Source organism: Heloderma suspectum, chromosome 5 (genome assembly GCF_057233095.1).
Source record: "Heloderma suspectum isolate Gila_16-S chromosome 5, 16-S_ref, whole genome shotgun sequence".
In the NCBI taxonomy this organism is placed as follows: domain Eukaryota; kingdom Metazoa; phylum Chordata; class Lepidosauria; order Squamata; family Helodermatidae; genus Heloderma; species Heloderma suspectum.
The window spans coordinates 106,606,424-106,618,676 of NC_139462.1; positions in this window are offsets into that span (position 1 = coordinate 106,606,424).

A 12,253-nucleotide genomic window follows, 5' to 3' on the forward strand; every position below is an offset into this window, starting at 1 on the left:
GACTCACCCTGAAGGCTGCCAAATGCTGGCAGGGTCCTCCAGTGGGGGGGAGTCTAGCTGAAGGGCCACCACCCTACGAACAAACGCTCGGGAGAATCCCAAGGTAAAAGTAAGGGTTGGTGGCGAGGACTGTAAAGCCCTAGTAGATACTGGAGCCACATTTTCTATGATCCCTGTGAAGCCCCCTGGCAAGAGAAAGTGGAAAGCATGTAACTATAGAAGAAATTAAAGGAAAAAAAAAAAACAAACTAAATTGCCCCTGTGTAAGCCCCTCCTCACGAAGACTGGAAATAACATACTGGAACATGCCTTTGTAGTTTCATCTGCATACCTGGTTGCCCTCATGGAGCGGGACTTGTTAACAAAACTGCAAGCTAAAATCTTCTTCAGTGATAATCAGATTGTAGTACAGCTGCCAGCAATGCAGGGCTCAAATTATCAAATGGCCTTTCAAGCAATCAAGATTGTGTCAGAGGCCAAAGAGACTGAGATTTTAGAGAATGTTGATCCATGTGTGTGGGCAGACAGAACCCCTGCCCAAGCAAATGCATGACACCAGTTAAAATCTTCTTTAAAAAGGGAGAGCCCTGTGTGCGTGAGGCAGTATCCTCTGAAAAAAGCCACCTGTGCAGGCTTGAAGCCGCTCATGGAAAAGTTCAAAAATTATGGTTAGCTAATAAAGGGATCATCCCCCTTTAACACCCCAATTTTAGGTGCGCCCGAGGCAAATAGCACCTCCTTCAGGTTAGACCAAGACCTGAGAACAGTGGCTGACTGCCCTTTGTGCCTCAAAAATGATTCAAAGATGTTTGAGCCCCCAGCTCAAATGAGAAGTCACCCATGTGCTTACTATCCTTTTCAGAGATTTCAAATTGACTTTTCAGAGTTGCCCCAGACTCATGGCTATCGGTACCTGCTAGTAATGATAAAAGCAATTGACTGCACCGCTCAGACAGTAGCCAAGATCCTGTTAAAAAGTAATCCCTAAGCTCTTGTTACCTAAAGAGAGTGAATCAAATCAGGGGCTCCATTTTGTTGGACAAGTGACGCAAGTAGTGGCCCAGGCATAACAAACTAACTAGAAGCTACACCCCCCTTGGAAACCTCAATCTACAAGTCAAGTTGAGAAGATGAACCGCACCTTAAAGACAATGCTCATTAGAATTTGTTGAAAGATTAAGTTGAAAGGCCACAGGCCTTGCCAATCACCTTGACTCGAGTATGGTGCACCCCCAAGGGAAGTATTAAATTGACACCTTTTAAACGTTCCATAAGTGCCCACCTCAAATATTACCTATGGCTGATAGCTTAAATGTGAATTTAAAAGTAAAAGTTTTAAGATTCAAGGTTATGTTACTGCTTTGCAGTCTGTTTTGTTTTCACAGGTTTGCGACACCGCACCAATCCTGGCCTTTAGATGCTCCAGTGCATAATCTCAATCCCAGCGATTGGGTGCTAATCCAGTCCTAGAAAGATGAACCACCTACCAAGAAGCAGAAGGGTCTGTTTCAGATCCTACTTACCACTCCCATTGCTATGAAAGTCGCCAAAGAAAAGAAGTGGATTCATCACACTGAATAAAGGCATCACCTGCATCAGAGAGGGTCACACCGGAAGCTGACCCACCTGAAGGTCACCGTTGGAATAATGAACCCCTGAAAGGACTCAAGTAGCTCTACAGAAAGAGGGTGCTCTCGTTTCAAGGGTTCCTGATGAACGGAACAAAACTGAGTTCCAAAAGTTCAAAAAAAAAGTGTTTTTGTTGTCAGCATTCTAGTAGCTAGAACAAAGGCGTCCCAGGCCTCACTTGCAGTTTAGAGAAAACCGTCAATGCCACAGCGATAATAGTTTGCGCCTTTAAGTGCGTAGTCCACCACTGGACCAAAGAGAGTATAAATTTGAGAAAAGCCTTTTGAGGGGGGAATTGTAGTAAAAATGTAACCTAAAAGCCATTGTATGTGTCTTAAGCAGCACATAGTACTATAAAAGCTGCGCATGCCTGGAATGAGCAGACAGTAACCCTAAGATAAGGTTGCTAAGCAAACCGCTGGCAACCAATCAAAAGTAACACGCTGGCTGAGGAATGCAAGCTAAGTGATAAAACTGTAGCGCAGAGGTTGCCCAGGGTCGACTCTGCTTTGAGCGTGAGCTCCTTTGTCGAACTGTTTGCAAACAATAAAATCGAGTTGGACCCAGCCTGAAGTTGACTCTCCTCTTTGGGGCAAATTAGACTAGCCTCCAGGGGGCGAAACTAGCATTTTGTGCAACACAGCCCCCGCCTGCCCCCAGCCGCCACTGCCTCTTAGGCCTCAAGGCTTCCTCGCATTTCCGGGCTTTGTCAGTGGCGTCGCCCTTTCCGCCATGTGACAGGCACGGCCTTGTCCACCTCCCTCCATCGAATGCTTGAGCTGGGAGGCTGGCAGCAGCGCAATTGCTCGCCATGGCTTTACTTTGGAAGCGCACATTCAAGAACCTTCCACACCCCCAACCAGAGAACCCTGCACACAAGCCCCTTTAATTGCCCCCCTCCCACACCAAGGGGTGCAATGTTTCCTGAAGGGGGTGAGGAATCTGCCTTTCCATCGTCTGTCTCTGTGCGAACTCTCTGGGCCTTCACACTCCTGGCCCAGGCCGTTTCACGTGTCATGTCTTTTCGTTCCCTCGGTGCTGCTCTGAATGCTGTCAGCTGCATGGCCATTCTGAGGGGATGATCCCCAAATCCTCAGAGTCCTCCAGTATAACAGCATCGGGATGGAAGAGAAGAGATTGATGATTGAGGTGACCAGCTGACTGAGCGAGGGGTGACTGTAGATTTCACATTCAGAACGACATTGTTTGGGGGGGTTTGAGTTGTATGGTCTTTTGACCTGGATCATGGAAACATGTAGCTAACTCCAATTTGGGGGATCCCCTTCCCAAAATCGTAGGATTTGGGGTTTGGGGGGTGAATGAATTTCTTTGGGGCAGGTAAGGCTGTTTTCCTCTTTTTTCCCTTTTGACCTCATCCGGATAGAGAAGAGACTCCGTCATGCTCTGCCTTCCTTGGCCGTGGGGCAGGGGTGGAAGGGGGGGAGAGATTAACTAGCTGCCCACCCAGGCAGAAAGCACACTTCTTGAGGGCTCAGTTTTGCCACTGTGAACGCTGGCGGTCCATGCTGAGAAATCCCAAGCTAAATGATCGATTTGGAATGTGGTCATTCCCAAGGAAGGGGTGAAGATCCCAGTTCACAGAGGAGGCTCAGGCCAAACTTGGCCCCTCGTGCTGCCTGGCCTGTGCACCGGTCCAGGGTGTCCAGGAATCTGGCAGAGTTCCCTTTGCTGGGAAGGGGGACTTCCAACGCTTCACGGACCTTTGCGCCTGCAAAGGATAGGGAGCTGCTGGAGGATTTTACTCTTTGCTACTGTCTAGCAACATGGAAACACACAAACTAATAAGCAGGCTTCACAGGGAGAAGTTTGCAGGAGGAGTGGGTGGCTTTTCTTCTTGGAGGACCCCTCTCCTTTATCCCCCGTCACTCTTCATGAGACAGGGGCGGCCTCTGCATCAAATGCCCCCTTCACAGGCCTGGCCGTTTCCCCTCTTGCAGACCGAACGCAGCAGCTCCTGGGCAGGGGTCCCCGTGCGTGAGCAAAGCTGGCTTCTGGGATGCTCAGTTCTCTGTGTGTGAAGGTTTTGGCAAGCACCTACAGTCAACTAGTGGCCACCGGAATAAGAGTGTGTGCGAGACGGCGATCTCCACTTTTCTTAGACCGTGAATAGAGCTAGGGCGAACCTGCTTCGAAAGGTTGCAGGAATTCTCCTCTTTAGTCCTCTCCCCCGGCTGAAAGAAGAAGCCTGTAGTGCGGTTTTGGGCTCAGCAAGCGGGGGCAAGACTTCGGGAGGAGTGGGAGGAAAAGCCCCCCCTCCCCCCCAATCTGTGCTGATCATCTACCTTTAAACGCTGGGGCACTGAGAACTCCAACTGCAAAGACGGATCAGGACTAACTGTTAGTCAGTTGGCATCCGGGGTGAGACAGTTAGAGTGACCAGGGAGACCTATCAAGAGCAAACTCTCCGTATCACAACCTGGAAATAAGGCCTTAGGTGATGAAGCGTCGATCTTTACGAGAGCGAAGCTTGAACTGGGGCCAACCCGCTTCCCCCTGACATCATCCCTTGCTCTGCCATGTGGCTCTCGCTTGGGGCTGTCAGGACAGGGAGGTGTGCAGGTGGGGGGCAATTGGAAGAGGGGGCCCTGGTCCTTCTCTCCTTCCAGACACCATTTTCCTCACTATTTCTCCCCCCGCCAGCCTCTGGCCTCGTGCTTCCTCTCTGCTTCCCCCCTTTGCTTTGCTCTTTCTCCTCCCCTCCCAGCCTGTGGCCTCACTACTTGATTCTCGTCCCCTCATTACCTCGCTGCTTCTCCTGCTTCCAGCCATGTGTTTCTCCCACCGCTTCCCACTCCCTGGTAGCCCCAAGCCTTGCTCATTTTCGCTCCCTCCCCAGCCCCTTCTCTCCTTCCTTTCAGACACACACACAGAGTACCTCCCTGGGCAGGGACTCTGATGGTACAGGAGGCGTTAGGAGTGCGAGGTTCAGGACAGAGTGGCTCAGCCTGGGTTCGAGGTGGGGGGGAAATTCTCTTCTTTGGGGCCTGGCATCAGTTCTATTTCCATTGGAGTGGCAGAAAGGGGTGTGTGTGTGTGTGTGTGTGTGTGAATAGAGGCCTACTATTCACAAGTAATTCCCACTGATTTCTATGTAAGCTGGTATAAGATTACAAGCCATGATGTGACTAGTCACATCCTCCATGGGAGCCATTTTGTGGTGATGCCCACAGCACTTTCTCAAATTCCCAAATGTGTTCACTGGCCCGCAAAGGTGGGGGACTCCTGCTCGACAGCATGGATCTTTCTGGCCGAATGCTATGGCATCTTTCTGTCACCATCCCATGAGAAATGGCATCCGACCCATACAGGTGCCTGTTAGGTACCTGGCCCCCGTCACCATTTCCCACCAAGGGGATTTGTCCCACATTGTCGATGTTGAGATCCAACAGTGAACTGAACTAAGACTTGCGGAAGAAAGGACTGGGTCCATCTGACGAGAATCAATCCCAGATAGACTGTGGGTTTCTTCCCTACTTCTCTTTTTCTGTGTGGGGTGTAGCCTATGGGATGACAGGGGCAGGAACCCTCAAGCACAAGATGAAACCAACGGCAGGTCCCTTCCGAGCACCGAGGAAGGAGAACAAGCCCGAAAGTTGTGCCATCATTCCTCCGATGAGCCCTACTCCCTATTGCATACGTTTCCCTCTGAATCCCTCACAGGGAGAACATCCAGCCTGAGAACAGACATCAGCTGGATGCGACAGTTCTAAGATGGCAAAGATGGAAAATGTGTCTGAAAGTGATCATTCCTTGAGATGGACGGGACCGATTTTAAAGGGGCTTTCCATTACCTGTTTGGATGACTCGGGGCCCAGCCAAAAGGGGATGCTTGTTCCATCCTTCCCAGCTCTCTGAGCCCTCTGGCAGAGAGGGGCTAGCGGAGGCAGCGGATGGCCTCCCTGGCCTGATGTCTGATGAAGCCTGAGCCCTGCCCCATTAAACCCTAGAGAAGGGCTTAATGTCCGGTGGGAAAGCAAACAAGATGGGCCTCGACACACCTTTCTGTGCCCGCTCCTCCCTTTGTGTCAATTGACCTCTGTCCTGCAATTGCAAAGGGCAGACATAGCCACACCACCATTTCACCCTCTTCTCAATTATCATAATAACGAGATGAGGTCCAGCGGGAGGCCGTACTGCTGGGTGGGGAACTTGAGGCCCTTCAGATGTTTTGGCCTACAACTCTCATCAGCCCTAACCAGCATGGCCAATCCTGAGGGATCATGGGAGTTGTAGGCCAAAACATCTGCAGGGGTCACACGTGCATGCCCCTGCCCGACTTTGCATTTGGGAGGGAGGATGAGATGAAGATGGGACTTAAAAGCACGCAGAGCCAAATGACACGTTGCATCAATCAAATGGGTTGCCCTCGTGCGTAACCTTTTTCTTTCACAATTTGGCAGTGCTGGGGGCACAATCTGGGATGCAACCGTGGCAGGGGTGCAAGGGACTCCAACACTTTGACCTCCACTGTGGCTCTAAACGGAGTCCCTTCTCTCCCCTGTCAAGGCACCTGCAAGTTACATGGGAGAATTAGTTCCCTTCCAGACCAAGGGCAGTTTGGAAGCCTCTTCCTCCCATGCAAGCATGTGGGGTTCCTCACATCCAGTTCTGGCAGGTTGCACGCACAGTGCTGCACGGACGTGCCGCATATGAGGCTCTTCCGCTCTCCTGGCTGTGGAAGGAAGCAGCATCTCAGAATCCTTGCAGCGGGGGGAGGTCTTTCAAACCACACCCAAGCCTGCTTCTGCCCACGGTATTTCATTGACCATATCCGTGTAGCGCTGCTCAACCACAGTGGTCCTCAAATGGGTCCAGATTACTGCAATTGGATTTAATGCCAAATCATGTTGCCTGGAAAGAATCACATGTAGAATACCAGCGTTGATACCAGATGGTATCAAAGAAAGGTATCATGTCCCTCCTCACCATCACCACCTTATTTGAACACTGCTTTTCCAAAGTATACTGATGCTCAAAGGGGCTTACACTAACACTGCAAACAGTTTGACACAACAATAGTTTGACATAATACGTTCTTCCTTCCTACAGAGGCAAGCAGGAGGCAGGAGTAACAGAAGACAGAGGCCCATATGAACTTTGTCTGAGCCCCCAGGGAGACAGCGGGTTCCCCAGCCTCCACACAAGAATCTCTTCTTCTGCTCCAGAAATGTCTCCATCTTAAATATTCTAATCCAGAACTGTTTCCGTCAAGGTAATCGGCTGTAGATTAGGTCCCGTTCCGTAACACTGCCGCTGAAGGCTGGGCGGTTCTGCTGGCCCATAATCGGCCTGAGGGGTGGCAAGTAATGGGCTCCCTGAGAAACTCTGCCTTGGACTCCACACTGCAGGATGAATCCCTCCTGCCCACGCTTTAAGCCGCTCACCTGCAATAGAAAGAGCAGATGGCTGAGCACGGGCTCCCCCGTCAGCAAGCCCCTCAGCATGAGGCTCAGGGTGTCCACAGTGGAGGCTCTGTAGGAACACTGGAAGGAAAGAGAGCAGCAGCTTGGCGTGTGGCGGCCAAAGGATCCTCCCTGCCAGTGACGGAAGGCTCCGAACAGGCTAGATAAGTTCCCGTAGCTCAGCTGTTCAAGGAGACCCAGCTGCAGGAAACAGTTCCATGGACCCACTCGCTCTTTTCTGCCATTCCAGGGCACCGCACCTCCCTTCGACCTGTGAAGGTCCCCAGCATCAGCCCTGCCCTGTGCAGCGGAGAGCTGGCTTGGTCCTCTGGCACAGGGCGGAGTGCTGGATCCCTCCAGTCCTGCTACAGTCACGAACGGGATCTCAGCCCTTCCCCCGGGGCCGCAGTGTGTTAACTAGCAATTCGTCGCCCTGGGATGGAACAGGTGTGTCCAGCTTCAGCTAAGGAAGGGACTGGGCACCTCAGAGCCAGGAAACTTTCTCTGCCAAGCAGTGTTGGATTTGGCCAGAACGTACCTCGTAGGGGAAATCTGCTCTTTCTATTTCCGTGGTGAAAACTCCCCCGACGAACCAACCTGAGGACGCAAGCCGAGGGAGCACCAATTTCTGCTTAAAATAACCTCATGGGGAACTGTGTCTAACACAGGATATGAGGGAAAACAGTTCCTGGCCTTGTACGAGAGGGGAGGTAAATAGGACAGAATGGAAAATGCCCCTCACCGCTTCTCCAAGGAAGCCGCTATGTGCGTGTGGTGACCAATACCCGGGCCAGCACAGATCCCATGTCCTTTCAAGCCAGCTCTGCCCAGAGATGTGAAAAGCCAGCATCGAGCAAAAGCCAGGGTCTCCATCAGCAGCTGGGAGAGGTGAAGACCGAAAAGAGAAAAGAGGAAAGTCAGAGACCCATCAACCCGCAGCCCCTCCCAAGAGGGAATAGCAAATACAAAAAAGACGGATTCTCCGCATTGTCCTCCCCGCCCCAGAACCCAGTTGGATTTCTCTGTCTCTTCTCCGGTCCACAGTGCTCCACAGATCAGCCAGAGCAAGGCTAGACTGTCAGTGGTGTTTGGAGATATAATTGGCCGTCCTGCTCCACGTCTGGCTGGACATTTCTTCTCTAGACACCCCTGTGAGCCCTGCTATGTCCCTGGGTTCCTTGCCTTGCTCCCCAGCACTGAAATGCAGGGCTCCTCATCCCACCTTTCAGTGCTGCAGACTTCCCACTGGATCTCAGGTGCCGCATCTCACTCACTGCTACAGCCGATACGGTGCTTTCCTACCCCACGCTAATTGGCGGGTGCCTGAAACCCCAGTTCTGCCACTCACTGCTCCTCTTAAGCCCCTCATATGAACCTCGGCATGGACAGCATCTTCAGAGACAGAAGATGTCAGGAAAGAGATATCCCATGAAGATACGCTTTGCGTTTGAGGACTGGGATTCCTGCGTTTGGAACACAGATGTCCAAGACACTTGGACCACTTCTTTGAAAGAAGGGCTGTGATTCTGTTCTACGATATCCCTGATTCCTACCCCCTCCCAACACACACACCCCTCTCTGTCAGCAGAGCAAGTTAGAGACCTTGGGAAATATGCATGTTTAGCATCTGCATCTTGATTTCTGTATGGTAGCTAGTTACTTGCCTTGATCCTGTACTGTGTATCCTTACTGCTAATCAAGACATTTTAGTTCAAAGGTAAAGGGAGCAGTACGCTTGGTAGGATTTTGTGTTTCATCTGATCATTTAGCCATCTCAGCCCACATTGTGTAACTGTCTTCCACCTAACACAAAAGCACCGATTCAGGTTTTGGATACAAGAATTTCCCTTAAGAGTTCATAAAGCAAGTGCATATGACAATATGGGAGGATAATTGTCCTGGGCTGTATCCAGGAAGGACCAGGGGAAGAAGACTTCTATGCCAGGAGCGGTGAGGATGGCGATGGTTGTGCCTTATGTGTCAAGTAAACACTGTCTACCGGACCCCCCCTGTCCACATCTCTATTGACACCCTCCAAGAAGTCTCGAAGGTTAGTGAGAGAGGACTTCCCTTTGCAGAAGCCTTGTTGAGTGTTTTTCAGACAGGCCTGTCCTTTTATATGCTTACGAATGTTATCTTTAATAATGCTTTCAACCATTTTACCTCAAAGAGACGTTATCTTAACCACCATGTAATTTCCTCATTCCGCCGGCGTTTCTGAGAAAGCCACCTTGGTGGTCCTGGATTTCACCCGCCTTCCTAGCAACGTCAAGGGGGCTGAGGCAGCAGAGGCTGTCTGAGGGTCAAGCCCAGCTAACACAAGCCTTGCATTATTTGAGGGTTGCGAAACCCTCCCAAACCCCTGCTCCCTGGGTTCCCACGACATGACAAATGGCTGTACCTTTTGCCCTGACTGAAGTCTCTGCATGAACTGCCGGTTCGTATCGACGTCCTCTGACAGGTCCGCCTGGGACTGGATCGGTGGCGGAACCATTTCTGTTTGATAACATGGGGGAGTCCACACATCCCGTCCCCTGAACCGTCCAACCGAGACCTCCTTTCCATCCCCAGGGCATTCAGCCTCTTGACAATGGAGCACACACTGATGGCCTCCTTCTCCTGCTCCAGTTGTCTCCTGGCCAAGGGATGGATCCTGCATGTAGGTGATACTGCCAGAGGTCCTGTTCTTTTTATCAGGACGCCCTTCTTCTGCTGCTGGGTTGGCCTTCGGAGGCCTCTCACGGAAGAGTGAGAACAACTTTCTCAGCCTAGAGCAGAATGAGGAGATGGTGCAAAATGGGCTTTGTAGTATCTTCTCATTGTAGATGGCTGTACCGATCTTGGGCTACCTGAAAGCTCCAGGCTTGTCCCGAATTTGCTGCCATGCGCTTCAGTCCCCCGGTTCCAAGTATGGCAGCAGTGCACATTTTTTCATTCCGGCACATCTATCAGCCCTAATACATTCCTGGATTCCTCTGGTCTCCCCTCCAGCGCTGAAATCCAGGGCTCCTCCTCCTCTGTCTAGCTGCTGCGTCTCTCAGGGGCTCCATCTCACTCACCGCTACAGGGCAAGCTCCACCTTGGTACAGAGGGGGCCGACTGTCCTCTAGCTGCTCTGGCAAGCGCCTGTGCAGCAGCTGGGGAAGGCACGCAGGAAGGAAGGCCATCTTGTCAAGTGAACGGAGGCAGCAGAGGTTCTCTGAGGGTTAACCCCAGCTAAAACAAGGCTTGTGTTATCCGTGGGTTGCCTAAGCCTCCAAAAGCCCTGCTTCCTGGGTTGCCAGGACATGACAAGGGAGAAGGGGGATGGCTGTACCTTTTGCCCTGACTGAATTCTCTGCATGAACTGCCGGATGGTCTCGACCTCCTCTGACAGGTGGTTCTGGGACTGGATCGGTGGCGGAAATAGGTCTGTTGTGATAACAGAGAGGAAGGACATGGTAAGGAGACAAGAAAGGAGAACAGGCAAGAAAGGAGAAATGAGTCCCACTTCCTTCTTCAAGAGGCGCTGCTTTCCCCAGAAGCCTTCTCGAATCAGAGAGGCGGAAAAGCCAGACCTGCCTCCATCTTCCCAGTGGGCATGATCCTTTGTGCCCGGACAGAAGTCCTCCCACCCGCCCAAGCCCAGGCATCACCTCACCTGAACCATCCGACCAAGTCGTCCTCTCCATCCCCAGGGCTTTCAGCCTCTTGGCAACGGAGCACAGGTCGATGGCCTCCTTCCTGTGCTCCTGTTGTCTCGAGGCCAGGGGATGGATCCTGCTCTTGTGTCGGCGGCGGTAGCAGCACAAGGTCCATCTGCTTCTTGGAGATGATGGAGGATCCCCTTCCCCTTCCTGTGTCGCAGGGCTGGCCTTTGGAAGCCTCTTCCAGAAGAAGGGGAACAGCCTGCCCAGCCTAGAAGAGAGTGAGCAGAAGGTGGGGAATGGGCTTTGCAGTGTCTTCGGGCTCAAGACGGCTGACCTGAGCTTCGGGCGAGCCCAGGCTCTAGTCTCAGTCTGAGCCTCCCAGTTTGTGTCCAGCAATTAAGTCTCTCATGGACCAAGATGCAAGAGTGAGGGCAGGAAGCTTACTCTGAGCAGTTCCATGCCATTGGCACAGGATGACATCTGAGTCCAAGTGAGCATGGCACCCAACCCGCAGAACTGAGGCATCGCCTCACCGGAACCGTCTGACCCTGTCTTCCTCTCCATCCCCAGGGCATTCAGCCTCTTGGCAACGGAGCACAGGTCGATGGCCCCTTTCCTGTGCTCCTGTTGTCTTCAGTCAGGGGATGGATCCTGCTCTTGTGGCAGCAGCACCAGATGGTCCGTTGGTTCTCTGCTGTAGACGGAGGATCCCTTGCCTGTTCTGGGGAGCTGGCCTTTGGAAGGCTGTTGTGAAAACATGAATGCAACCTTCCCAGCCTAGAGGAATGGGAGCAGACGGTGCGAAATGGGCTTTCAGTATCTTCACACTGTAGATGGCTGCACTGAGCTTAGGCCACCTGAAACCTCCAGGCTTGACCTGAATGTGCTGTCACACGCTTCTTGTGGATAGGGCTTGCTTGGACATCTACAGTGATGACTGTTTTGTATCTAGTACTATTTCTCCAGCAGAAGGTTCTTCTCCCACCCAGGGTGGCTAACATGTACGCCACCCCTGCTTTCTTGCCCCATAGCCAAACGTCTGCACCTCCAGCAGTTAATGCTGCCATGGCCCGGGCGCAATCTCAGCGGTGCTCCACCTGTATTGTGATCACCTTTTGCCGTGCTTTCATACTGTTGTGTATCAAGAGTTTCAAAGTATTATTGCTCAATAAAAGCGGCGCAACGTGAGCTCAGGTGGAAAACCCTCTCGTGCGGCATTGGTGTTGTGTTCCACCCCCTCTCCTACTTCACCGCCAACTTCACAGGCCACGCACACTTCGAAGGGAAATTTTGGTAATGGGGGAAGGGGAGATGCCTGGGGTGAAATCCCCCGTGGTGGGGATTGTGTTGTGGGCTGCTGGATGGTCCCGCTGCAAAACATGCACAGGAAAGAGGGCACGAAGCCCAGCCTTCCTTCCGGTGACTCCTGTGGCATTGCAGGGGGACGGCGCCTAGAGCCACGTCTCCAGGCAGCGATGCTCTTCTCCTTCGTGCTGGAGTCTCGTGTGGCTTTTAGAAGTGGCAGCCTCCCGCAGGGGGAAGTGGAACTGCGAGCTCTGGCAAGAGCTTGAA